Source organism: Hyla sarda, chromosome 4, assembly GCF_029499605.1.
Source record: "Hyla sarda isolate aHylSar1 chromosome 4, aHylSar1.hap1, whole genome shotgun sequence".
Taxonomy (NCBI): domain Eukaryota; kingdom Metazoa; phylum Chordata; class Amphibia; order Anura; family Hylidae; genus Hyla; species Hyla sarda.
In genome coordinates, this window is record NC_079192.1 from 343,673,981 (window position 1) to 343,701,924 (window position 27,944).

At 46.7% G+C, this 27,944-nt stretch overlaps 1 protein-coding gene across 5 annotated transcripts in view; it reads right to left on the reverse strand.

Moving 5' to 3' along the window:
- Window positions 1-27,944, reverse strand: part of LOC130267178 (uncharacterized) — a 170,246-nt gene that overhangs the window by 127,084 nt on the left and 15,218 nt on the right. The window contains exon 1 of one of the 5 annotated variants that reach the window (XR_008843084.1): window positions 17,017-17,110. The exons of the other annotated variants lie outside the window; for them this stretch is intronic. The gene's annotated coding sequence lies outside the window, so the exon portion shown is untranslated. Of the gene's footprint in view, window positions 1-17,016; window positions 17,111-27,944 lie in introns of those variants that run through there. 5 annotated transcript variants of the gene reach the window in all.

Genomic DNA, 27,944 nt, shown 5'->3' on the forward strand with positions numbered 1-27,944 from the left:
CGTAAACTGGAGTGTACTGAGATCTTGTGTCCATTGCGGAGATCAGACAGCCATTTTTTACAATTGACAAAGGGAGAATTTACTCCGGAAAGAGCCTTGTACTTTGTTAATATCCTGTCCATATTGTATTTTGTGTCAATAACATTTTTATACTCCATACATTTGGACTCCTGTGAATTGACATGAACGAGCAGCGCCATCTTCAGCTTTTTTATCCAGTTTAACTCCATTGCGGATATCAGATATCCTTCTTATCCCTGGATTATACCTTATGGATAAAATTAGATATAACCAATATTTCCCAATTAATTGATTCCTCGGGTCTACTTTCATTCTCTTCTATAGCGACTACGTACTCACTTCCCCATAAGGAATTCTACAAATATCTAAGAATACGTCACTATTTGGGTTCTCTTAAATGGCCCCAGGATGAAAGTAGAACGAGGTATGAAAGGTTTCTTTTAAATAATAAGGTGTTCACTAAAAGAATTTCTATTGCCTATTGGGAGTTGGTGCAGCTTAATAAGCCCGCGTACCAAGGAAATGTAGGCAAAAAATTTACAGAGGAGAAGTGGAGGTTTATTTTTGATATACATAGGAAGATGTCTAGATGTGTTAATCACTTTGAATCTTCACCTGCTCTACAGGTGGTATTATAAGCCTGATAGGCTAGCCAAACTATATCCCTCATCCTCAAAGTATTGTTGGAGATAACGCAATGCTATTGGTACATTACTGCACATTTGGTAGGACTGTGAACTTATCCACCCCTTTTGGTCTAGTGTTAAGGGTTATTTAGGTCATTCACTTCCCTTTTCTCTTATGTGGAAACCGGAAGTGGCATTACTTTTTTTTAACCCTAGACAAAATACCGATATGCCACTAATATACTATTATATACTATGTCCTCAAGGTAGCCAGAATTTTCATCGCCCAGCGGTGGAAATCTGCTGACATACCAGATCTATCAGCTGTTAAAATGACTGTCTATCACAATCTTATGATGGAAGGGCACATAAGTAAGCGTCTAGGAGTACGTGAGATGCAATTTGATAGATGGAGTAAATGGACTAAAATGGATAGAGGAATAGATATCTTATTTTAGTATATTTTTTGTGTGTGTATTAACTTTGTGTTACATTATCCTCTTGTTAGAAATATATTTTTGGTGATGGGGTCTATGTATGTATGGTTTAGTATGAATGTATGTATGATTGTATTGAATGTTATGCACCTGGTGTAGGAGTTGTAGTATATAGTTTTTTCTTTTTGTTTATATGTATGAAAAAACTTAAAGATTTAATAATAAAAAATAAAAATAAAAAAGTAATTTACAACTCTGTTTAACTTTCTGGCACCAATTGATTAAAAAAAATAAATAAAATGTTTTCCACTGGAGTACCCCTTTAATATTTGTATGGTATATGTAGTGTCCAAAAATACACAATTTTAGACTTTGGTATTTTTTTACGTGTACTCTATCGACCATGCGGTTTAGCTAACCTCACATTTTAATAGTTCAGACATTTACGCAAGTGGCAGTACCACATATCATTTTTTTTTTTATTACATCATTTTATTTTTAAAAAAATTGGAAATTGGAGGGATTCAAACTTTTATTAGGGGATGGGCTTATTCACATTTATAATTTTTTTTATTTTTTTAGGCCGCATAGCGGGCTACACCATGCAATCTTTTGATTACATACATTGTTCAATGCTATGCCATCACATAGCATTGATCAGTGTTATCGGTGCATGGCAGGCTTGGAGCAACAGAGGACCGATTGGATGGGGAGGAGGCAGGTAAGGACCCGCCATTCCAACCGCCGCTCCACTGAGCTGCCGGGATACTTTCAGTTTCATTTTAGATGCTGCAATGAACTTGGATTGCAGTGTCTAAAAGGTTAATGCCGGGCTTCAGCCCGATCAGTGATGCCAGATGCAGTGCCGTAGATTGTGATTTGCCATAGATTGTGATGGAGTGACTCAGCAGTTTTCCCTGCTCGAGCGCTCCGCCTCCATTACATTCTATAGGCTGACACTCGCACACCACCCCCCAACCATTGGTTACTGCAGGGGCTGGGGGGGGGGTGCGAGTGTCACATGACATATTTAATCATCAGGCATCGCAGCACACGGCAGTCTCATTTGGGCTATCACAGGGAGAGGATCTCTCCCTGTGATAGCCCGAAGCTGCACGGAGCTCTCATGGCCTTTGTAGCCCGATTACGAGAGCGGAATGGAGCCACAGAAGTCAATCCATTTACTGTGTCCTCCCCACTGCGCCTGTCAGCTTGTGTGCCCCTCGCACAAGCTGACAGTCAGTGTCACCCACCAGTGCAATGTTCACCGCTAACGGGACCCCCGTGCCCGCTAGCAGTGTTGTGTCCCCGCCTGCGTGAGCAATGTTCACTGCTAACGGGACCCCTGTGCCCGCTAGCAGTGTTATGTGTCCCCGCCTACGCAATGTTCACTGCTAACGGGACCCCTGTGCCCGCTAGCAGTGCTATGTGTCCCCGCCTGCTGAAGGCTGTCCGGGCATGCTGGGAGTTGTAGTTTAGCTGATGGGACCACAACTCCCAGCATGCCCAGACAGCTTAAGGCTGCGCAGTGATGCTGGGAGTTGTAGTGCAGTGAAAGGACCACAACTCCCAGCATGCCTAGACAGCTAAAGGTGCTGGGAGTTGTAGTTTTACACAGGTATAAAGTAGTGTTAGCGCGATTTAAGCGTAGTTAGCGTAGCGTAGTGTTAGCTCAATTTTAGCGTAGCTTTAGTTTAGTGTTAGCGCAGTTTTACATTTAGCGTAGTGTAGTGTTAGCGCACTTTTAGTGTAATGTAGTGTTAGCGTAGTTTTAGTGTAGTTAGCGTAGAGTAGTGTTAGCGTAGTTTTAGTGTAGCTTAGTGTTAGCGCAGTTTTAGCGTATTTAGTGTAGTGTAGTGTTAGCGCAGTTTTAGCGTATTTAGCGTAGTGTAGTGTTAGCGCAGTTTTAGCGTATTTAGCGTAGCTTAGTTTAAGCACAGTATTAGTGTATTTAGCGTAGTGTAGTGTTAGTGCAGTTTTAGCGTATTTAGCGTACCTTAGTGTTAGCGCAGTTTTAGTGTATTTAGCCTAGTGTAGTGTTATCGCAGTTTTAGCGTATTAGCGTAGCTTAGTTTAAGCGCAGTTTTAGTGTATTTAGCGTAGTGTTAGCGTAGTTTTAGCGTAGCTTAGTGTTAGCGCAGTTTTAGTGTATTTAGCGTAGTTTAGTTTTAGCAGTTTTAGTGTAGTGTTAGCGCAGTTTTAATGTATTTAGTGTAGTGTAGCGTTAGCACAGTTTTAGCATATTTAGCATAGCGTATTGTTAGCGTAGTCTTCGAGTAGTGAGCGCAGTGTAGTCTTAGAGTAGTTAGCGCAGCGTAGTGTTAGTCCAGTTCTAGCATAGTTGGCGTAGTTGTACACGGTTGTAGTGTAGCTAAATTAGTTTTACAGGCAGATGAAGTGTAGTTTAGATAATTTAGCGTGGGGTGTAGCATAGCTTAGTAATAAAGTAAAGTGGCTACAATTCCCAGCATGCCCAGACAGCCAAAGGCCGTCCGGGCAGGATGGAAGTTGTAGTTTTGCAAAAGTAGCAGAGGCAGTTGTGCTCTGCTACGTTAATGCAGTATACAATGCAGTATATAGATGGCTGTATACGGTGATCACAAGGCCACTTACCCACCTCCGTTCCTGCTCCATCACTGGACGTGTAGCAACGCAGGAGGATGATGGAGCTGGAACGGGGGTGGTAAGTTAGGCTCTCCAGGTACTAATGCATTTTTTTTTTGTGTTTTTCTTCTCATTTCAGATACGTGAAGGCGGAGGACTACATCGGAATCGGTGGATTACGACGATGAACTGCATTTTTTCTTTTCTTTTACTAAAATGATTAATGAGGGCTGTGGGGGAGTGTTTTTCCTAATAAAAATGTTTTAACTTGTGTGTGCTTTTTTTAAAATACTTTACAGGCTTAGTAGTAGAAGCCGTCTTGTAGACGGGAGTCCGTTACTAAGTCGGGGCTTAGCGTTAGCCCCAAAAACAGCTAGCACTAACCCCCAATTATTACCCCGGTACCCACAGCCACAGGGGTACCAGGAAGAGCCAATACCAACAGGCCCAGAGCACCAAATATGGCGCTCTTGGGCCTAGACGGTAACAGGCTGGCGTTATTTAGGCTGGGGAGGGCCAGTAACGATGGTCCTCCCCCACCCTGGTAACGTCAGGCTGTTGCTGTTTGGTTGGTATTTGGCTGAAAATGAAAAGACGGGGAACCACACAAGTAAAAAAAAAAAAAAGGGGGGGGGGGGTTCCCCGTCTTTTCAATTTCAGGCAAATACCAACCAAACAGCAACAGCCTGACATTACCAAGGTGGGCGAGGACCATCGTTACTGGCCCTCCCCAGCCTAAATAACGCCAGCCTGTTACCGCCTAGGCCCAAGAGCGCCATATATGGCGCTCTGGGCCTGTTGGTATCGGCTCTTCCCGGTACCTCTGTGGCGGTGGATACCGGGGTAATAATTGGGGGTAAGCACTAGCTGTTTTTGGGGCTAACGCTAAGCCCCGACTTAGTAATGGACTCCGTCTACAAGACGGCTTCGATTACTAAGCCTGTAAAGTAATTTAAAAAAAGCACACACAAGTTAAAACATTTTTATTAGGAAAAACACTCCCCCACAGCCCTCGTTAACCATTTTATTAAAAGAAAAGAAAAAATGCAGGTCATCGTCGTAGTCCACCGATTCCTATGTAGTCCTCCGCATTCACGTATCTGAAATGAGAAGAAAAACACACAAAAAATGGATTAGTACCTGGAGAGCCTAACTTACCACCCCGTTCCAGCTCCGTCATCTTCCTGCGTTGCTACACGTCCAGAGACGGAGCAGGAACGGAGGTGGGTAAGTGGCCTTGTGATCACCGTATACAGCCATCTATACAGGTGGCCGTATACTGCATTAACATAGCAGAGCGCAACTGCCTCTGCTACTTTTGCAAAACTACAACTTCCATCCTGCCCGGACGGCCTTTGGCTGTCTGGGCATGTTGGGAGTTGTAGCCACTTTACTTTATTACTAAGCTAAGCTACACCCCACGCTAAACTATCTAAACTATGCTTTATCTGCCTGTAAAACTAAGTTAGCTACACTACCCGTGTACAACTACGCCAACTATGCTAGAACTGGACTAATACTACGCTGCGCTAACTATTCTAGGACTACGCTGCGCTCACTAATCTAAGACTACGCTAACAATACGCTACGCTAAATACGCTAAAACTGTGCTAACGCTACACTACACTAAATACATTAAAACTGTGCTAACACTACACTAAATACACTAAAACTGTGCTAAAACTAAGCTACGCTAAATACACTAAAACTGCGCTAACACTAAGCTACGCTAAAACTACGATAACAATACACTACGCTAAATACACTAAAACTGCGCTTAAACTAAGCTACGCTAAATACGCTAAAACTGCGCTAACACTACACTAAGCTAAATACACTAAAACTGCGCTAACACTACACTACGCTAAATACACTAAAACTGCGGTAAAACTAAGGTACGCTAAATACGCAAGTAGTTAGCGGTGAACATTGCGCTGGCGGGGACACACATAACACTGCTAGCGGGCACAGGGGTCCCGTTAGCGGTGCATAGTGATCGCGCTGGCGGGTGAGGGGGCACACAAGCTGACAGGGAGGACACAGTAAATGGATTGACTTCTGTGGCTCCATTCCGCTCTCGGAATCGGGCCACAGAGGCCATGAGAGCTCCGTGCAGCTTCGGGCTATCACAGGGAGAGATCCTCTCCTTGTGATAGCCCAAGTGAGACTGCCGTGAGCTGCGATGCCTGATGATTAAATGTCACGTGACACTCGCGCACACCCCCCCCAGCCCCCGCAGTAACCAATGGTTGGGGGGTGGTGTGCGAGTGTCAGCAGATAGAATGTAATGGAGGCGGAGCGCTCGAGCAGGGAAAACTGCTGAGTCACTCCATCACAATCTATGGCAAATCACAATCTACCGCACTGCACCGGCATTAACCCTGGGTCTTGGCTGCTGATAGCAGTCAGGACCCACCGGGTTTAATACACGCTCAACCAGTGAGCGTATTTTAAATGCAGGTAACAGAACCAGGGCGTACATGTAAGCCCTGCGTCCGTAAGGACTCGGGCACAAGGGCATACCTGTACACCCTGTGTCCTGGACAGGTTAAGTTTACACTGTTCACTGTGCAGGATAATAAACATATTATAATAGTTTGGAAATTTTATGCAAGTGGCGATACCATATATGTATTTTTTTTTTTCATTTTTTATCATTTTTTTTATTAGAAAAGAGAGTGATTTATATTTTTATTAGGGGGAGTGTTTTTCTATATTTTTGGAAACTTATTTTACACATCTTAAGTCTCTATAGGGAACTATTAATAGCAATATCATAGTACCGGTCAGTACTATTAGCTAGGGCTGGGCGGTATACCGGTTCATACCGAATACCGAAATTTTCGTGCTGCACGATATTAATTTTTCCCATACCGCAATACCGGTTTGGTCCCTCCCCCTTGGGAATGAATGAATTATCAGCCCAGCGCTGCTGCGCTGTCCCCACATCGGGGAACTAATCATGTTACCCGCCAGTGCTGCTCTGCTCCCCCCCACCAAATCATGTTACCCGCCAGCGCTGTTCTGCTCTCCCCAAATCATGTTACCCACCAGCGCTGTTCTGCTCCCCCCCCCCCAATGATCAGCCCACCGGGGTACTACTCACATATGTCACCCCCAAGCACTGCCCTCCTCCTCTTTGTTGGGGGCCGCCGGCGCTGGAACTCTATACTGTACGCTAGTGGTCTCCAACCTGCGGACCTCCAGATGTTGCAAAACTACAACTCCCAGCATGCCCGGACAGCCAACGGCTGTTCTGGCATGCTGGGAGTTGTAGTTTTGCAACAGCTGGAGGCCCGCAGGTTGGAGACCACTGCTACACGCTGTATCCCTATGCCCGGGCTGCAAAAGATAAACAAAATAAACTTTAACTTACCTACGTCGGCCTCACACTGTTCCTGGGGACGGGAACGTCTGAAAGCCGTCAGCCTATCACCGGTCACAGCGATGTCCCGCCCCGGCTAGTGATAGGCTGAGCCCACTGTCATGTAAGAAGCCGGCTTCTTACATGACAGTGGGCTCAGCCTATCACTGGCCAGGGCGGGACATTGCTGCGGCCGGTGATAGGCTGACGGCTCTCAGACGTTCTCATCCCCAGAGTAAGGCCGATGTAGGTAAGTTAAAGTTTATTTTGTTTATCTTTTGCAGCCAGGGATACAGCATACAGCAGTGGTTTCAAACCTGCGGACCTCCAGCTGTTGCAAAACTACAACTCCCAGCATGCCCGGACAGCCGTTGTAGTTTTTCAACATCTGAAGGTCCGCAGGTTGGAAACCACTGGCGTACAGTATAGAGTTCCAGCGCTGGGGGGGTGATTTTGGGGGGGGGGGGAGCAGAACAGCACTGGCAGGTAACATGATTTGGGGGGGAGCTATTGCGCTGGCGGGTAACATGATTTGGGGGGGAGCAGAACAGCGCTGGTGGGTAACATGATTTGGGGGGGAGCAGAATAGCGCTGGCGGGTAACATGATTTGGGGGGAGCAGAACAGCGCTCGCGGGTAACATGATTTGGGGGGGGGGTGAAAGAAATACCGTTATATACCGTGGAACCGCCATAAGTTACAAAAATACCGTGATACACATATTTGGTCATACAGCCCAGCTCTACTATTAGCGATTTTCTTGTACAGCCTGGCTCTCCAGACTGCACAAGAAGATCGGTCATTCTGCCTGTTGAAATGGAACCTCTTCTTTCACTATAGATGCCATGATCAGCATTGATCATGGCATCTATAGGGTTAATGGCAAACAGCAGCGGGATCGCTTATGTTAACCATTACTGGTGAGCCCCCGACGACTCATAGTAGCTGGAACTCCTCTGCATTCTGGTCGGAATTTACGTCTGAAAAAATCCAGCCTGACATTTCAGATAGATGGCAATGGCCCTCATTTACTAAGAGTGTCGGGTTTATCTCTGAGTGTTTCTTCATTTGATCCCTGTATTTTTCTCCCTGATTTACTAATGTGTCGCACGGATTGTGTCGCACGGGTTAGAAATTGTGTTGCACGGTAAATTTTATATATGCCCCCGGCACAGCACAATCATATGATCCCAGCAGTGCATGTATATATATATATATATATATATATATATATATATATATATATATATATGCCCCCCGCACAGCGCAAACATATGCCCCCAGCAACACATGTATATACAGTATATATGCCCCCCGCACAGCGCAAACATATGCCCCCAGCAGCGCATGTATATACAGTATATATGCCCCCCGCACAGTGCAAACATATGCCCCCGGTGCATCTATATACATATGCCTCAAGCGCTATCAAGGACAAGCATTTTATTAGCAGAGCATCACTCTGGGAAGCCGCTGCACGATGCTCTGCTAATGCTCCGCTTGTCAATCATAGCGCTTCAGAGGCATATTTGTATAGAAGTGAAGTGGGGAGCAGACATATTGCCGTATCTGGTCCCCACTTCGCTTCTATACACAATCCTCAGCAAACACCTCAGCTGCCCCATCGCCTCCCCCATCCCCGGTGTTATAATTACCTGTTCCCGGGCCCGCGCTTCTTCTGGCTCCGGCGCTGTGGCTGTGCGCTGCGATGCGCAATGACGAGTGACGTCACCAAACGCGACGTCACCGTAAGTGCGCACAGTGACAGCGCCGGAGCCAGAAGAAGCGCGGCCCAGGGGAACACGTAATTATAACACCCGGGATGGGGAGGCGATGGGGCAGCTGAGGTGTTTGCTGAGGACTGTGTATAGAAGCGAAGTGGGAACCAGATACGGCTATATGTCTGCTCCCCACTTCACTTCTATACACATATGCCTCTGAAGCACTATGATTGACAAGCAGAGCATTAGCAGAGCATCGTGCAGCGGCTTACCAGAGTGATGCTCTGCTAATAAAATGTTTGTCCTTGAAAGTGCTTGAGGCATATGTATATAGATGCGCCGGGGGCATATGTTTGCGCTGTGCGGGGGGCATATATACTGTATATACATGCGCTGCTGGGGGCATATGATTGCGCTGTGACGGGGGCATATGTACTGTATATACATGCGCTGCTGGGGGCATATGTTTGCGCTGTGCGGTGGGCAAATATATATATCTCTTAACATAAAAAACTACTTTGTACAAACGTCAACATGTTTTTTACAACAGCTTGCAGCTGTCGGGAAAAAAAAAAGGACAAAACCCGAGTAATGTTGTCGGAAAAATTGGTAAATCTGTGTGAAAGTAAGGTTTTGGTCGGGAAACGCCCCTTTTTCGGCTTTTCAGCAAGCCGAGTCGGGTGGTTCGGGAATTAGTGTCGCAACATGGCGCACATTGTCTGCGCCATGGCGCAGACAATGTGCGACAACATAAACCCGACAAATGCTGTCGGTTTGGTGATAGTAAATGAGGGCCAATATCTGCAGATTCCGCCAGAACATTAAGCAGGTTCAATGTCCTGGCAGAATTTTTCGATCAGAATTTTCTGTTGGAAATTTTGACCATAAAATTCCGCAGTGTGAATGAGTTAATGGAAAAGCCATTCGTCTGCATGTGAACCTTTATGCATCAGAATTGCCAGTCAGAATTCTGTAGTTTGAACCTGGCCTAAATGTACAACGTTGTGTGCGAAGTTAGTCACTGCAGCACCGTACATTTAAAGAGTACCTCTCATGGTCTTGTTACATGTTATAATCCTCCCAGTTCACTGCAGAGTACAGTACTATTTTCAGTATTTGTTAGTTTTCTACCTTGATATTGCTATGTATTTTCTGCTCAGTCTCAGATTCACACTGGGAAGGGGCGTTCCCCAGCAGGCGTGACATCTGAAGCCATACAGGGGAGAACTTCCTCCCTCACTCTGCTACAAACAGCCCAGAGCAGTTCAGTGTCTGAGGTGAGCTCGGATAAGGTTGAACACACACCCCTCAGCATTTCCTGATTTTGGACTTCTGCCAGGCCAACAGGAGTCCAACGTCTGTGCAAAAGATGGGGGGAAAATGTGCTCTTGACAAGCAGGAAGACATCTAGTGGAAGCTTTTTTTAAACAAAGAAAACATTTTTTTTTAAACAAAGTACATTAGAAAGATTTTTTATTTACCATAAGGAGTGAAATAGCAAAAATTCGTTTTAATGAGATTGCCTATTTAAGGTGCTTGTCCTTAAACCCTTGAGAACACAGGAATTTTTAATTTTCTTTTTTACAATTCAACAAAAAAGTTTATTAAGGTAGATGTGGTGGGTACACCAATACAGGAAATACTTAGCACAATACGGTCTTGTGGACCGAAATATCATCAGACAGAGGGGATGAAAAATAACACGGGTAACAAAAGAACAAGACAAATACGTTCCAGTGAACGAAAGCATATGAGAAAGTTTCTCGTATCTCCCCTATCCCAACAATGCAGGGCGGGGGTTAAAGCCCAGGCAAAGAGTATACAACAAATTTAACACGTGATTGTCGAAATATTCTGAATTACCTTGCCAATTGACTTAAACCAGAAGGACCTGACTAGGTAAAAAGGGGCCCAGCAGTTAGCAAGGGATCGAGAATAGGAACAGAATCAGAACGATGTAAATGAAAAGAAGAGGTAACCTTGAAAAGAGGGCCTTAGAAGAAAGGGGGAAAAGAATGGAGATACACAAAACATACGGAAGACTAAAGAAAGTGGGGGACACATACAGGACAACAAACTAACATAGAAAACCGCTGAGGCGGGACCACTGGTGACACACGGCGGGCAGAATTTTTCATTTTCAAACTTTTCATTTTTTCCTCCTCAGCTTCAAATAGTTATAATGCTTTACATTTCTCACCCACAGACCCACATGAGGTCTTGTTTTTTGCACCACTTCACAACAAAATCTACAGCAAAAATAAATAAATTTGTGGACTGAAAAATGCAATTTTTGTAACTTTTGGGGGCTTCTTTTCAGTAAAAGTGACACATTACCTTTATTCCGTAGGTCCATATGATTACAATGGTACCATTTTTGTTTTAATGGGACTTTTTGATCACTTTTTATGAATTTTTCACGGTATACAAAGTGACCAAAAATATGCAATTCTGGATTATGATATTATCTTACGTTTACGTCACTGACCGTGTGGTTTAATTAACATCACATCTTAATGATTTGGACATTTACCACATATGTGTTTGTTTACATACACCACACCAGCTATTTGACTACGAATATTGTTGCACAGGAGCAAACAAAGTTCAAGAACCCCTTCAGCAAAACTAGCTCTCCTCCAGTGCTCACAATAACTGCTCCATTGCAGTCCTCTTTGTTTTTATGCTGCAGTCTCATAGGACAAAACTGGCTGCTGCACCAGACATATATTTTCATCAGGAGACTGGGAAAGCCAGGTGCCGTGCAGTACATAAAGCTAGGAAACTGCCTGTCACCCAACATTCCCAGTCTCCAAAAGCCCCAGCAGTGATGGTTGCTTGTCCTCCCTCCTCATCACTGAGTACCTCTCTGCTTGCCCCCACCCATCTAGCAGCTAGTTGTAGCTAGTTGGTAACAGCCCCTCTGTAGGTAGTAGTAGACCCCTTGTAGGTGGTAGTAGTAGCCCCCATGTAGATAGCAGTAGCCTTTCCTGGACCCTGATGAGTCAGGATGGCCACTGGAGCTCCACCTACCAGCTCCCAGCAGGCACCAGCGATATTCTCTTCTGGCAGACCAGAGGAAAAGATCTTCAATATTTCTGATCAGTGCTATGCATATGAGTAGCACTCAACAGTAATAGCAATCAGGTGTTAAACACTGAAAACTTACATAAAAAAACATTAAATAAAAAGTAAAGATTGGTACAAAATTTTACAATATAATGGTAATGATCCTGTATCACGAACTGTGTAAACACAAAAAAAAGTCAAAAACTGCTGCTTTTTAGACCCATCACATCGCAAAAAATATAATCAAAAGTGATCAAAAAGTTACATATACGCAAAATTGGGAACAATAAAAACTACAGATCACGGTGTAAGAAATGAGCCCTCATACAGCCCTGTATAAGGATCACGTATATGTACCTGATGATTTCAAACTTTCACAGCACCATCGGGTGATGTCCCAGTTTAGTGAGCCCATCTAGCAGCTAGTTGTAGCTAGTTGGTAACAGCCCCTCTGTAGGTAGTAGTTAGAGATGAGCGAATCGAATCTGACGAACCCGAATTTGTTACGAATTTGAGGAAAAATTCGATTCTGATCGAATACGAACTTCGTCGCGATTCGATCGCACGAATCGCTTTATTAAACTCCATTTTCCTGCGTTCTAGGCTGTTTTAGACCTAAGATGGGGGCTCCACATGTCAGTACATGGGGCAAGGCACCATGGGAGGGCAGGAAGCTGGCGCGGGAATCAAGGTAGGCGGGCTGACCCTGAATCACATGTCAGATGCAGCCTATCAGTGTTCACTGACCCCTGTGATGTCACAGCCCTATAAAATCGGCGGCCATCTTCCCTAGGGAAAGGAAGTGACTGCACGTCTGTGTGCTGATCGCATACAACGGCGTTATACAGCATCCGACCGCTACGAGTAGCGGTGACATCAGCATTAGGGAAAGATACAGGGCACAGTGTTGCTGCAGTTCTGACCGAGAACGATTCTAGCAAAACCTCGTATTCTCCTTACTCCATATAGCAGGCATAGAGGTGCTGCATAGCAGTCACCTGCGTCATAGATCTCACAGCTGTTTTACCTGTATGGAGCATCTAATCTCCTCTTTTTTCAGCCCAATTGACTTTTTTCTGTTGCTCCACACATCTGATTCTCACAATTGTGCGACAGAGTGCAATTTAGGGTTTAATCCCTGTAAAAAAAAAAAATTATGTGGTGCTGCCCAGTTGGGTCCTGCTGCTGTTCAGAAATAAGTCATATTAGTGTGGACTTTAGTGCCTTTTTACCATTTTTCACCTGTTACTCTGTCTCTGTGCTAAATTCAGTGTTATACCACACGTTATACACCTGCCGGTGTATGAAAGAAAAGAAAAAGGTTATCCTGCATACAAATACGCTTTTTCAGTGGCCTTATCATTGCAAAGGGCCTACATGCAAGCAAATAGCGTGCCATATACTACCTTATTTTCTGTCTCTGTGCTAAATTCAGTGTTATACCACATGTTATACACCTGCCGGTGTATTGAAGAAAAAAAAAAACGGTGAACCGGTCCGGGCTGTCCTTCTCCGGGGGTCATCTTCTCCACTCCGGACAGACTCCGGCCTAGTACGCTGCATAGACGCCGCTACGTCCGTGACGTCAGGTGCGTCGCTGCGCACGGGCGTCACTGCGAAGCGTCGTCTATGCTGCGTTACTAGGCCGGAGCCTGCCCGGAGTGGAGAAGATGACCCGCGGAGAAGAAGGACAGCCCGGACCAGTTCACCCTCCACCCGGAATGCCGCCGGACACTACAGGAAGGATGGATGGCCCAGACCACCTTGACAGGTAGGGGGAGAGAAGCGGGCGGTGGCCTATGGCACCGCAAAAGCCACTGCAGTGCATTGATTTAAAGCGCCCGCTTTAAATCAATGAATTGCAGCGGTGTCGCAGGGGGATAAATAGCCAATAACTTATACAGGAATATCGGTATAAGTTATCGGTATCGGCCCATAAAAAACAATATCGGTCGATCCCTATTACATACAAGCAAATAGTGTACCATATACCACCTTTTTTTCTGTCTCTGAGCTAAATTAAGTGTTATACCACACGTTATACACCTGCCGGTGTATGAAAGAAAAGAAAGTTTTTCCTGCGTACAAATACGCTTAACAGTGGCCTTATCATTGCAAAGGGCCTAAATACAAGCAAGTAGCGTACCATATACTACCTTTTTTTCTGTCTCTGTGCTAAATTAAGTGTTATACCACACGTTATACACCTGCCGGTGTATGAAAGAAAAAAAAAAAAGGTTTTCCTGCGTACAAATATGCTTAACAGTGCCCTTATCATTGCAAAGGGCCTACATACAAGCAAATAGCGTACCATATACCACCTTTTTTTCTGTGTCTGTGCTAAATTCAGTGTTTTACCACACATTATACACCTGTCGGTGTATTAAAGAAAAGAAAAAGTTTTCCCTGCGTACAAATACGCTTAACAGTGCGCTCATCATTGCAAAGGGCATACATACAAGCAAGCAGTGTACTATTTAGTACCTGTATTTCTGTCTCTGTGATAAATTCAGTGCTATTCCACACATTAGTATACACCGGCTGGTGTATACAACAAAAAAAATAGTTTTTTTCTGCGTATAAATACGCTTAACAGTGAGCTCATCATTGCAAAGGGCACACATAGAACCAAGTAGTGTACTATTTACTACCTGTTATTCTGTCTCTGTGCTAAATTCAGTGCTATTCCACACATTAGTATACACCTGCTGGTGTATTTAAAAAAAAATGTGTTTTTTTCTGCGTAGAAATACGCATACCAGTGCGCTCATCATTGCAAAGGGCATACATACAACAAAGGAGTGTACTATTTAAGTAACTGTTATTCTGTCTAGGGCCTATATACTTTGAAAGGACAGCCGTAAGTAATTGCCTGCTGTTGTTCTATACCCTCATAAACGCACTAAGTATGTCAGGCAGGGAAGTGCCAGGACGTGCACAGAGAAGGGGCAGAGGCCTACATACGTCAGGCAGAGTTGGCAGCAGACTTGGGACGAGTGGCAGCAGGAGTCGCAGCAATAGGCCTAAGCTCCCGTTAACACCCAGCGGTCGTGTCATCGACCCATCTCTCCTCGTCAATTGGTTTGCACACTCATCCCCATCATCACAAGCGACCAGGGCCAGATTAAGGCTGCCTGGAAGATGGAGCAATTCATTATGATCATTATGGGTACAGATCCCTTCCCCCATTAGGTGCAGTACAGTTCCCCCCATTATGTGCAGTACTGTCCCCCCCCCATTAGGTGCAGTACAGTCCCCCCCCATCAGGGGTGCAGTACAGTCCCCCCCCATTAGGGGTGCAGTACAGTCCCCCCCCCATTAGGGGTGCAGTACAGTCCCCCCCCCCCATTAGGGGTGCAGCACAGTCCCCCCCCCCATTAGGGGTGCAGTACAGCCCCCCCATTAAGGGTGCAGTACAGTTCCACCCATTAGGGGTGCAGTACAGTTCCCGCCCATTAGGGGTGCAGTACAGTCCCCCCCCCATTAGGGGTACAGTACAGTCCCCCCCCCCCATTAGGGCTACAGTTCCCTCCCCCCATTAGGTGCAGTATAGTTCCCCCCCATTAGGTGCAGTACAGTTCCCCCACATTAGGTGCAGTACAGTTCCCCCCACATTAGGTACAGTAGAGTTCCCCCACATTAGGTGCAGTAGAGTTCCCCCACATTAGGTGCAGTAGAGTTCCCCCACATTAGGTGCAGTAGAGTTCCCCACATTAGGTGCAGTAGAGTCCCCCACATTAGGTGCAGTACAATTCCCCCACATTAGGTGCAGTACAGTTCCTCACATTAGGTGCAGTATAGTTCCCCCACATTAGGTGCAGTATAGTTCCCACACATTAGGTGCAGTACAGTTCCCCCACATTAGGTGCAGTACAGTTCCCCCACATTAGGTGCAGAACAGTTCCCCCACAGACATACAGCCTTCAGCCATATACAGAGTATGGCTGGAGGCTGTATGCCTGTTTACTGCCCCAGTGTTCCGACCATCGCTCCTCCGGTCTGGTGGCACGATCTACTGCTAGGGCCTATGGGCCATAGCAGTAGGTCCTGGGACCGGAGAGGAGCGGTGGTCGGAGCAGTGAAGATGACGTGCCACTGGTGAGTGGTGACTTACCATGCGCGTGTCCTCCTCGATGCTCTGCTCCGCTCTTCTATGGGCGCACGCACGGGACATCAGTGACGTCCCTGAGTGCCCTACCTCCCGGTAACTGGGGCACTATTGTGTCCTGAAAAGATTTTTCGGGACACAGGGATGTCCAGAATGTGATGGGGGCTCCCAGGGCTGCCATCAGGAATTTCAGGGCCCCATACAGCCATAGTGTCTGGCCACCCCCAGCCCCCCCCCCCCCCCCCCCCTAACCAAAAGCAAAAGTATAAAAAAAAACTTTGAATTTGGGTCATATCTTTGGCCATTTACAGCACAAGGGGGGAGATTCATCAAGACCTGTGCTGAGGAAAAGTAGAGCAGCTGCCCATAGCAACCAATCAGATCGCTTTCAGAGGCCTTTTCAAAAATTAAAGTAATCTTATTGGTTGCTATGGGCAACTGTTCAACTTTTCCTCTGTGCAAGTCTTGATCCATCTCTCCCAAATATGTGCAGCATTACAAGTCAAAATATGGCCAGATTTTAGCATGTAAATGGACATGACGTATATGTCTGGTGAAGCAGCCATATTGGAAACATGAAGTACCAGATGTCATACTAGTATTCTGCCATTCAGGAGTGTTATAAAGCTGGGGAAGTACTAGTGGGACATTGTTACTTCACTCCATGTCTCCTCTCCAATGTGGCTGCTTCACCAGACTGATATTCCCTTTAGGAGACTGGGAAAGCTGGGTGACAAAGAGTACATAAAGCTGAGGAAGTAGTGTGAGCAATGCACTGTGCACTACCAGTCACCCAGCTTTCCCAGTCTCCTGAAGAGAGCCCCCAAATACCCATATAGTGCTCCACACTATGGATACACACACATTGCACAGATACAAAACACCTGCACATTGCATATATACATTCATAATATTAACAGACATATACACAATCAGGCCCAGGACATTAACACATTCAGGCACAGGACATATACACAATCAGACACAGGACATATACACAATCAGACACAGGACATATACACAATCAGGCACAGGACATATACACACATACACAAAAGCACACTTACTTTTTAGGCAGTACTGAACAGCTCCAGGGAGTCCACATTTTGTGTAGCCCCCAAGCCTGACTTCTGCTCCCAGCTGTAGCACTGTGCAGCTTGCAGCCTCCCCCTCCTCCTATTCCCCGACTGCCGAGCTGTGTACAGCAGGAGGACGGGGAATTTACTGAGCAGCGGGGGGAGGGGCCCAGGAGAGAGGCCCGTACATCTTCTTGCACATGTGTGGGGTACTGCTGAGCCTGGGAGCAGGTAGGCCCTGCAAAGTTCAGGTAGGAGGAGGGGATGGCCTCCCATGATTTTAGCTCTGTAAAAAGAACAAGCCCTACTGCTTTGCAAGATGCTTGTTCTTTTTACTAACATGCAGTGCGGGAGGAGAGTGACAGAGTCGGCAGCAGTGGTCCCCCAGTACACAGTGCACTTGGTCCGGGGCCCTGACAGCAGTACTGCCTGTACTGCCCTGATGGCGGCCCTGGGGGCCCACTGCGGGCCTGAAGCAGGTGCACCATGAGCGCCAATGATGATCCGGCCCTGCAAGCGACATCTGACAAGCCCAGTCAAGAGTCGGTGGGTTCCTCAGACACAACCCCGAAATCCCATTGCCTTTGTCCTATGCTGTTCCCTCTCCCAAAGAAGTATCTCATGCTTTGGGTTCAGCTCCACTATTTAGTGAGGACGATGTAATAGAGGACAGTCAGCAGCTAATGGGCAGCCAAGAATGTGAGGAGACATGCGTCTGATGTGATGCGGAGAGTGACGTGGGAGGCGGTGTTTCAATTGTTCAGGGTCCTGAGGCAGACACTGTTGTGGAACACGAGGAGGACATCAGTGACGTGCACACATCTTTTGATGATGATGATGAAGCCGATCGCAATTGGGAGCCGTGTGCAGAAGCCGGGGCTTCATCATCATCAGGAGAAGAGATTTGCTCTTTGTCTATGAGGCAGCAAGGTGGTAGCACGGTTGGCAATCAGCGTGGTGGTGGCAGTAGTGGAAATTCAGGAGCCAAACGTGCCAGGGGGAGACCACCTGTTTTGCAGCAAGCTACCATTCAGGGAGGTAGTGGAAGAGGGGTTCCTGGAGATGGCGCCAATAGCAGTGAAATAGTGCGGACTGCGGGTGGGAAAATCAGCTACTTTGCGGTGTGGTTGTTCTTCATAAACAATCCGGAGGACCTTAGCGTAGTCACATGCAAAATCTGTCGGCAGAAAGTGAAGCGTGGCCAGGGTCCCAATCTCGGCACCACGGCCCTGCGTCAACACATGATTCGCCACCATAAAGCGGCCTGGGATAACTGTGGCTCCGATATAGTGGTCCAGCCTGCCGCATCACCCAGTGGCCATCCGCTCCCTCCGTCATCCAGCCAAGGCTCCACCACCTCAGCCGAAGGGAGCATTGTGTCAAAACCCTCCTTCTTGCGCTCCTGCTTCTTCCGCTCGTAGTCAGCCATTCCGCCAACAATCGATCGGCGAAGCCATGTCCAAGAGACAACAGTATGCGCCCACTCATCCAATGGTGCAGAAGTTGAATGTGCTCCTGTCCAAGTTGCTGGTGTTGCAGTCCCTCCCTTTCAGACTGGTGGACTCTGCAGCTTTCAGGGAATTGATGGCTTGTGCCGAGCCGAGGTGGAGAGTCCCAAGCCGTCATTTCTTTGCAAAGAAGGCAGTACCAGCCCTGCATAAGTTTGTACAAGAGATGGTGGGCCAGTCCTTGAGCCTGTCGGTGTGTTCAAAAGTGCACGGCAGCGCCGACGTGTGGAGCTGTAACTACGGGCAGGGACAATACATGTCTTTTACGGCCCACTGGGTAAATGTTCCTGCACAGCCACAACAGCAACTTGGACAGGTCACACCGCTTCTTCCTCCATGATCTCGCTCCCAGGCAGTTGGTCCTTTTACAGTGTGCGCCTCCTCCTTCCCCGTGTCCTCGGCCTCCACTGCACGTCCAAATCTTGGTGGCCCTTCATCGTACCACGTGTGTAGGGCACAGCTGTGTCAAGCCATCCTTCACATGGTTTGCCTTGGTGAACGGAGTCACACAGGGGAGGAACTACTAAAGTTCATTAGGGAAGAAATCCGAGTATGGCTTACCCCACAAAATCTGGAAATGGGAACCATGGTGACCGACAATGGGAAGAACATTGTGGCCGTGCTGCGACAAGGAAGTGTGAACCATTCACCCTGCATGGCACACGTGTTGAATCTGGTTGTCAAGAAGTTCTTCAAGTCTTCACCCCATTTACAAGACTTCAGCCACTCGTACACCGCCAAGCACACTTTGCTTGAGCTGCAGCGTCAGAACAGTATCCCACAACAGTCTCATTTGTGACGTTGCCATACGTTGGAATTACACCCTCCATATGTTGGACAGACTATACGAACAAAGAAAAGCCATCACGGATTTTTTGATGATACAAGCAGATAGAAGTACTCCCCTGTGTAACTTCAATGTGAACGAGTGGCAGCTCATACGTGACACTGGCCGTTTGCTGAGGCCCTTTGAGGAAGCCACATTTTTTGTTAGTCGCTCGAATTACGCCATGAACGACGTAACTCCACTCCTACATTTACTCCAAAAAATGATTGAAAACATGGCTGGTCACGGCAATTGAGACGTTGCGCCTACATCAGAAGGCTACATGAGTCCTGTGGGGGATAAACTGGAGGAGGATGATGAGGGGCAGAGCGGAGCACAGTTTACGGTGGATGAGATGGCCGGTGTTTCTGGTCATTGGACAGGAGAGGAGGAGCAGGAGCAGCCAGAGGAGCTGGAGGGTTATTACGAGGGAGGCGAGACAGAGGACCCAGACACACCGTGGCAGTATGCAGTGGAGATGGAGGCAGGTAGTCCCAGCGAGTCACTGTCCCAAATGGCACGATGCATGCTGAGTTGCTTGCGTAGTGACCCCCGAATTGTTAAAATTCGTCAGCGCGATGACTTCTGGATCTCCACCTTATTAGACCCTCACTACCGACCCAGAATGGGGGCCTTTTTTACACCCACTGAGAGGGAGGACAAACTGACCTACTTCAGGAAGCTTCTATGTAGTCGGTTGGCCGATGCCTATCTGCCACATCGTCCATCCTCTCGCAGGTCTGACTCGGGGGGCCCTCTGCGCTCACCTTCCACTGCCACGGCTGCTGGGGAGGGGAGGGGTGGCAGGAGCAGTACCGGCTGAATCAGCAGCAGCCTGAGTCTACAGTCGCTGATGAGTAGCTTCCTTCAGCAGCATAGTGAAGCTACTCATCAGCAGCAGGTGGACATGGAGCAGGACCTGAACCAGCAGGTGGTGGCTTACCTCGACATGACCCTGCCAACAACCGTTGAGGATCCGCTGGACTTCTGGGCAGCCAAACTCGATTTATGGCCGCAACTAGCGGAGTTTGCCCTGGAAAAGCTGTCCTGCCCGGCCAGTAGTGCCCGGTCAGAGCGGTGTTTAGTGCAGCCGGGGCCATAGTCACTCCAAGGCGAACTCGTCTGTCCACTAAAAATGTGGAGAGACTGACGTTTGTCAAGATGAATCAGGGATGGATCAGCCAGGATTTCCAGCTACCAATGACAGATGGGTCTGAGTAGATTGACCATGCTCCTACAACAAAATTTTCTCTATTGTGGTTGGTTATGAAACACTCTGGGGCAGACCTGGGCATTGTACGGGCCGCTTGCCACATACGGCCCTTTGATTGGCTCTGACCGGCCTGCGCTGATTGGGGGACAACTATGCTGCCTAATCTGGGGGACATCTATGCTGCCTAATCTGGGAGACATCTATGCTGCCTAATCTGGGAGACATCTATGCTGCCTAATCTGGGAGACATCTATGCTGCCTAATCTGGGAGACATCTATGCTGCCTAATCTGGGTGACATCTATGCTGCCTAATCTGGGGGACAACTATGCTCCTTATCTGGGGGACAACTAAGATCCTAATCTGGACGACATCTATGCTGCCTAATCTGGGGGACAAGTATGCTCCTAATCTGGGGGACATCTATGCTGCCTACTCTGGGGGACAAGTATGCTCCTAATCTGGGGGACATCTATGCTGCCTAGTCTGGGTGACATCTATGCCTCCTAATCTGGGGGACATCTATGCTCCTAATCTGGGGGACACCTATGCTGCCTAATCTGGGTGACATCTATGCTGCCTAATCTGGGGGACATCTATGCTGCCTAATCTGGGGGACATCTATGCTGCCTAATCTCAGGGAACATCTATGCTGCCTAATCTGGGGGACAAGTATGCTCCTGATCCGGGGGACAAGTATGCTCCTAATCCGGGGGACATCTATGCTGCCTACTCTGGGGGACAAGTATGCTCCTAATCTGGGGGACATCTATGCTGTCTAATCTGGGTGACATCTATGCTGCCTAATCTGGGTGACATCTATGCTGCCTAATCTGGGGGACATCTATGCTGCCTAATCTGGGGGACAAGTATGCTCCTAATCCAGGGGACATCTATGCTGCCCACTCTGGGGGACAAGTATGCTCCTAATCTGGGGGACATCTATGCTGCCTAATTTGGGGGACAACTATGCTCCTTATCTGGGGGACATGCATGCTGCCTAATCTGGGCGACATCTATGCTGCCTAATCTGGGGGACAACTATGCTCCTAATATGGGGAAAACTGAAGCTTCTCTCCTTGGGCCTATCATTTTTTGAAGTTTAGCAATAGCTAAATACATGCTTAATGCAAATGTAAACATTGATCTTTAAATGTAAGGGGTTATGAAAACCTCTTGGGTACTGCAAATGCATGCTCCAGACTCATTGTGTCTTTCAGGAACTACTAGCCTCCCTGGTGCCTCTGGCCTTGGACCTTAACCCCTTTTTGCATTTTCGTTTTTTGCTCCTTGCCTTTAAAAAATCATAACTCTTTCAATTTTGCACCTAAAAATCCATATGATGGCTTATTTTTTGCGCCACCAATTATACTTTGTAATGACGTCAGTTATTTTGCCCAAAAATCTACGGTGAAACGGAAAAAAAAAATCATTGTGCGACAAAATTGAAAAAAAAAAACGCTGTTTTGTAACTTTTGGGGGCTTCCGTTTCTACGTAGTACATTTTTCGGTAAAAATGACACCTTATCTTTATTCTGTAGGTCCATACAATTAAAATGATATCCTACTCATATAGGTTTGATTTTGTCAGACTTCTGGAAAAAATCATAACTACATGCAGGAAAATTAATATCTTTAAAATTGTCATCTTCTGACCCCTATAACTTTTTTATTTTTCCGTGTATGGGGCAGTATGAGGGCTCATTTTTTGTGCCGTGATCTGAAGTTTTTAATGGTACCATTTTTGCATTGATAGGACTTATTGATCGCTTTTTATTCATTTTTAAATTATATAAAAAGTGACCAAAAATGCACTATTTTGGACTTTGGAATTTTTTTGCGTGCACGCCACTGACCGAGCAGTTTAATTAATGATATATTTTTATAATTCGGACATTTCTGCACGCGGTGATACCATATATGTTTATTTTTATTTACACTGTGTTTTTTTTTTTTATTGGAAAAGGGGGGTGATTCAAACTTTTAATAGGGGAGGAGTTAAATGATCTTTATTCACTTTTTTTTTTTCACTTTTTTTTTGCAGTGTTATAGGTCCCATAGGGACCTATAACACTGCACACACTGATCTTTATCATTGATCACTGGTTTCTCATAGGAAACCAGTGATCGATGATTCTGCCGCATGACTGCTCATGCCTGGATCTCAGGCACTGAGCAGTCATTCGGCGATCGGACAGCGAGGAGGCAGGTAGGGGCCCTCCCGCTGTCCTGTCAGCTGTTCGGGATGCCCCGACTGAGCTAGCCGGCAACTTTCACTTTTAGCCGCGATCGGCGCTGCGTGCTATTAGAGGCGGCGCTATTAGAGGCCGCGGCAAGCCCAGAGCCTTCGGTAAAGCAATTTCGCAGATATAGCCCAGGTCTCTGGATGGGACCGTCTCAGGAAGCCCTACTATCCGCAGGTTGCTCCGTCTGGACCTGTTTTCCAGATCCTAGACCTTGTCACTAAGTCTTTTACATTCAGTCTCAAGAGTGAGAATTCGGCTCACCACATTAGAGGTAGCATCCTCAGACGTGCACACCCGGTCCTCAATCTGCGCCATGTGGGTCTCATGCTGTGCGGCTTGCTGTTGCAATTGAGCCAGCGTCGTCTGGATAGTGGCAATGATGGCTTCCTGCACTTTAGGGGCAATCGATTTAGCACCTCAGTCGCCAATCTGTTATAGTCCAGCTGTGGGAGGTCATATTCTTCGCCCCCATCCATAGACCCCGTTTCAGAAGGGGACGGGGAGGTAGCGCGGCTGGAGGAGGGAGACTCCGCCATGTTGCGCGTGCTGCCGCGGGAGCCCCCGGGTTTCTGTCTCCTTTTCTTTGAATCTGTGCGCCCCATAGGCATCAGGAACTTGTCCATAGAGCTAGCCACCCGTAGTCTTAGCAAAAGAGGTTGCAGCCTCGGTGTTTGCGGGTAAATAGAGCCGTGGAACCGTGTGCGGAGCGGGAGCTAGCTCTCCGTGCGTCTTCACTGCATGGCGCCGGAACCGGAAGTTACCGTGTTTTTTTTATTTTTATTTACTGATAATTTTATCAGTAATAAAATTGCATTTTCCAGAATGCTAATCGTTACACAACGGAACACTTGTTGCGTGTGATTTTTTTAGGAAAATAAAAAAAATAAAATAAATACGGACAGGGATTAACTCTGCTTCATCATTTTGGGCGAAAAAAGTCCTTTGGTGAACTGATCTTTTGGAGACAGATGCGCTTACACACATATTGAATTAGTTTTTGTAAAAAAAACATTGTGTGGTTTATTATTTTTGAGAAGAATCTATTTGGGTGGTCCACCGTCCTGCATTATAGAGTCTTGTGAACTGTTGGATATGCGCTTGTTCTTAGACAAAGGTATTTCTTTCAAAAATTTCTAAAATGTTGTTGTTTTTTGGAGGGGATTGTGAAGACCGGGTGTGTACTGGTGCATCAGCCAACTCCAGGCTGTGTCCTTCAGGCAATATATGGGTTCCTGATGCCGCAGATGTGGGGCCTGGGTCTGGAAATTTCAAATTTATGGATAGCGGGTAGAGATGAGCGAACTTACAGTAAATTCGATTCGTCACGAACTTCTCGGCTCGGCGGTTGCTGACTTTTCCTGCATTAATTAGTTCAGCTTTCCAGCGCTCCGGTGGGCTGTAAAAGGTGGATACAGTCCTAGGAAAGAGTCTCCTAGGACTGTATCCACCTTTTCCAGCCCACCGGAGCACCGGAAAGCTGAACTAATTTATGCAGGAAAAGCCATCAACTGCAGGGCCGAGAAGTTCGTGACGAATCGAATTTACTGTAAGTTCGCTCATCTCTAATAGCGGGTGCTACCTATGAGAAATTTTTGTCAAAAATGTCATATATTGTGTTGTTTTTTTGGGGGGGGATTGTGAAGCCCTGGTGTGTAGTGTACTAGTGCATCAGCCAACTCCACGCTGTGCCATTCAGCCACTAAATGTTCTCCTCTTGCTGCCAACATGTCCACGCTGTGTCATTCAGCCACTATATGGTGTCCTCATGCTGCCAACACCTCCACGCTATGTCATTCAGTCACTATATGGTCTCCTGACACTGATGCCACCACAAGGCTCTGTCATTGTGCTGCTGTGCGGCAGTGATTCTAAGAGCGATGACGGTAATCTGCATGCTATTCTGAATAACAGTACTATTTCACTACCCCAGCACACTCCATATGCGTTTTAGGACACAGCAAAGTGTTCTATACCCCTATAGAGGCTGTTACAAAAGAAAAAGAAGCGATCCATAGTGCATTAACCGGGCAAGTTGAATTTCACAGTAGTTTACTGGAAGCGCTTACCCGGTAGGTTGTGCTAGTATACCAGGCACAACACTGTTAAGAGTTTCCAAAATGCAGCCAGTCCCGCCACCACATAGGTGTAATGGTAACAGCAACCTCCGAATACTCCCAAAGGACTTCAATAGGCGCAGAAAGGATGAAGGTAATAGATGTATAGATGATAGCATTTATTTGCAGAACAACGCGTTTCAAAGCCAGGACGGGCGTCTTTCTCAAGTTCATGAACTTGAGAAAGACGCCCGTCCTGGCGTTGAAACGCGTTGTTCTGCAAATAAATGCTATCATCTATACATCTATTACCTTCATCCTTTCTGCGCCTATTGAAGTCCTTTGGGAGTATTTGGAGGTTGCTGTTACCTATAGAGGCTGTATGAAGGCTAAAAATAGCCTTTTTTAATATCGATTCACCGCGAACAAATTCGGATCGAATCAAACATTTCGGGAAAATTCGGCGAATCGGCCGAATCGAATTTTTGAAAAGTTCGCTCATCTCTAGTAGTAGTAGCCCCCCTTGTAGGTGGTGGTAGTAGTAGCCCCCCCATGTAGATAGCAGTAGCCTTTCCTGCACCCTGATGAGTCAGAATGGCCACTGGAGCTCCCCTACCAGCTCCCAGCCAGCACCAGCGATATTCTCTGGTCTGCCTTCTGGCCAAGCATCACTGAAACCGGCCAGGGACTAATTGTAGCGGTCCCCGGCCAGCAACTGCAAATGACTTTTGCGGGGTCTCCTCCTTCAAGCATCCTCCAGTACTACAGTCAGTGAAGCAATTGGAGGAGAGGAGTGACCCCGTAAGAGGAGACCAGCTGCAGCACTCAGGATTGGAGCTGTACTTCGAAACGGAGTTAACCCTATAGATGCTGCGGTCCCTCTGTTCCTTATCGGCACCTCGCAATGCGATCTTAAGGCGCCAATGGTAGCCATGGCAAACGGAGACCTGACAATAGAGGATTGTCAGTGTAACACTGACAGACATAGGCAAAATACAGTGCAGTATAAATGTACTTAAGGATTGAGGGCGCCGGGCGGTGATCAGACCGGGATGACTGCTGATATTGATCAGCAGGCATCCCGTGCAAATGACTGGGGGTGACCCGATCGCCCAGGAAAATAAGAGTGATCAGAGCTGTCACAGACAGCTCCGACCATTCTAAAGGATAGGAGCGAGGTGGCAAGGGTGCCACCTCCTCCTATCCCCTGCCATTGGTCGATCAGGTCTGACCGTCCAATGGCAGTTGGGGGCGAGGGGGGGTTAATGTTCATTTCCCCCGCTCTGCCCACCAATCGAAGTCCAGGCAGAGCAGGGGGGGACATGGCCAGCGGCATCTGATCAGTGGCGGCGGCGGCATGGGAGCTGCGGCAGCAGGAGGAGGCATGCCGGAAAGTGTGGTGGTAGAGGAGGCTGCAGAGAAGATCGCTGGTAAGTGATCTTCACTGTGGCCTTCTAAAAGTAGCAAAACTACAACTCCCAACATGCCCAAACAGCCAAAGGCTGTCTGGGCATGCTGGGAGTTGTAGTTTTGCAACATCTGGAGGGCCACAGTTTGGAGACCACTGTGTAGTGGTCTCCAAACTGTGGTCCTCCAGATGTTGCAAAACTACAACTTATAGCTTGCTCTGACAGGCTGGGCATGCTGGGAGTTGTAGTTTTTGCTACATCTGAAGTGGCACAGTTTGGAGACCACTATATGGTCTCCAAACTGTAGCCCTCCAGAGGTTGCAAACCTACAATGCCCAGCATTCCCAGACAGTCAGTGCATGCCGAAAGTTGTAGTTTTGCAACATCTGGAGGACCACAGTTTAAAGACCACTACACAGTGGTCTCCAAACTGTGGCCCTCCAGAAGTTGCAAAACTACAACTCCCAGCATGCCTGGACAGTCTGGGCATGTTTGGAGTTGAAGTTTTGCAATATATGGAGGGCTACAGTTTGGAGACCACTACTTAGCGATCTCCAAACTGTTCTTCCCCAATTGTTGCATAACTACAACTCCTAGCATGCCTTTTGGCTGTCAGTGCATGCTGGGAGTTGTAGTTTTGCAACAGTTGGAGGCACACTGGTTGGGAAACACTGTGCTAGAGTGTGTTTCCTAACTCAGTGATTCCAACCCGTGTGCCTCCAGCTGTTGCAAAACTACAACTCCCAGAATACACTGACAGACCGTACATGCTGGGAGTTGTAGTTTTGCAACAGCTGGAGGCACACGGGTTGTAATCACTAAGCTAGAGTATGTTTTCTAGCATAAATGAAAAATGTTTTGCCACCTATTCACACTGGGTAAGTCTTGAGCGTTTTTGAGTGAGGACTCCTAACTCACTGAATCATATACAGTTCCATGCAAGAGAAAACGCAACACAATTCTTTAAGATTTTATAATGCTTCTTTAGTAATTTCTTAGTATCAAAAAATGACAATGGAGAATATGTCAAAAAAGTTGATAATCACCCAGGTGCACCAAACTACCGGACGCGCTAAACACTAGGAAAAGCTTCAGGATTCCTTCATCCCATTACGGGTTCCTTTCGGCTCATACTCCTTCCTCTCACGAAGGGGAACAGGTGAAGCTTGCGCCGACACTTTCACGACGTTTCGGAGGCGCCTCCTCCTTTTTCAAGTATCCCTACCGTGCACCCTCCACCACATTAAATAAGCAATTAATTCACGTGAGAGTTCAACTCTAAAAACGAGAAAAATCAAATTAAAATCGTACATGCAAATTTATATAAAACTAGGAACAGTATTTAAGATGGTACCTCACAGAGATACACCAAAGTTATAAGATTCGTTTAACCCTTTCGGGCTCAATGCTTCAAGTTTTTCAATCCAAAAACATTTTAATAATCTTCACATTTAATTAATAATTTAATTTCAGTTTCTGATGTTCCTTGTATTTCTTCAATAACCATTCAACTGAGTTCACTGACTCCGTGTCTTTGTTCGGCAAAATGTCTGGCGACTCCCGTTTCTCCATATTTATTACTCTCCTGTACCTTTTAACTGAGTGCATTCCGGATTGCACAACGATGTTCCGCAATCAGGAATTTTACATTTCTCATGGTCTGG